The sequence below is a fragment of the Myotis lucifugus genome, unplaced genomic scaffold, assembly GCF_000147115.1.
Source record: "Myotis lucifugus unplaced genomic scaffold, Myoluc2.0 scaffold_49, whole genome shotgun sequence".
NCBI classification, from domain to species: Eukaryota; Metazoa; Chordata; class Mammalia; order Chiroptera; family Vespertilionidae; genus Myotis; species Myotis lucifugus.
Window position 1 is genome coordinate 1,509,248 of NW_005871097.1, and position 597 is coordinate 1,509,844.

General features: G+C 71.4%; 1 protein-coding gene across 1 annotated transcript in view; it reads left to right on the forward strand.

The window, feature by feature from the left end:
• The first annotated feature begins 435 nt into the window (after window positions 1-435).
• ADGRG2 (adhesion G protein-coupled receptor G2) overlaps window positions 436-597 on the forward strand; it is a 112,416-nt gene continuing 112,254 nt past the window's right edge. The window contains exon 1 of the mRNA XM_023753686.1: window positions 436-493. The gene's annotated coding sequence lies outside the window, so the exon portion shown is untranslated. The remainder of the gene's footprint in view (window positions 494-597) is intronic.

Sequence of the window (597 nt, forward strand, 5' to 3'; positions counted from 1 at the left end):
TGCTGAAAGTGGCGGAACAGGCATTAGGGTATCAGGGCGACCCCTAAAGGTGAGCGGCTTGTAGGTTCCCCGAGGAAGCACGCCTTATCCGGACACCGGGCGGGCGCCTGAGGGTATCACGGTCCAGGGAGTCCAGAAGCGCCGCAGGGGCCTCGGCTGGCCCACTGTCTCCACTTCTCTTCCCACTCTCAGCCCGGAGGTCCCCGCAGGGCTTCGGCCCACCACACTGCTCCTTCATACCCTCCTAACCCCCTTGCCCCGCCCGCTCCCCACCTCCGCGCCCAGCCTCGGCGCCCAGCCTTGTGGCCGCCGTGCACTCGGAGCACCACGCCGCTGGGCAGCTGGAGGGCGGGCGGGCGAACCGTCCGGGAGCAGCGGGGGCGGCGCCCAGCCCGCTGGAGGCGGGAGGCGGGAGGAGGGACGCGGAGGGAGGGAAAGGGAAAAAGAAGGGCCGGACGGCGTCAGCAGCCAGCCCATCGGTGGGGACCGGCAGGTAAGCGCGTGGTGCCGGGATGGGTCTATCCCCTCGGGTTCTGAGACCCGGCCCAGGGAGCTGGCGAGGGGGCGCGGGGCCGGTTCCCGGCTCAGCGCCTGGGA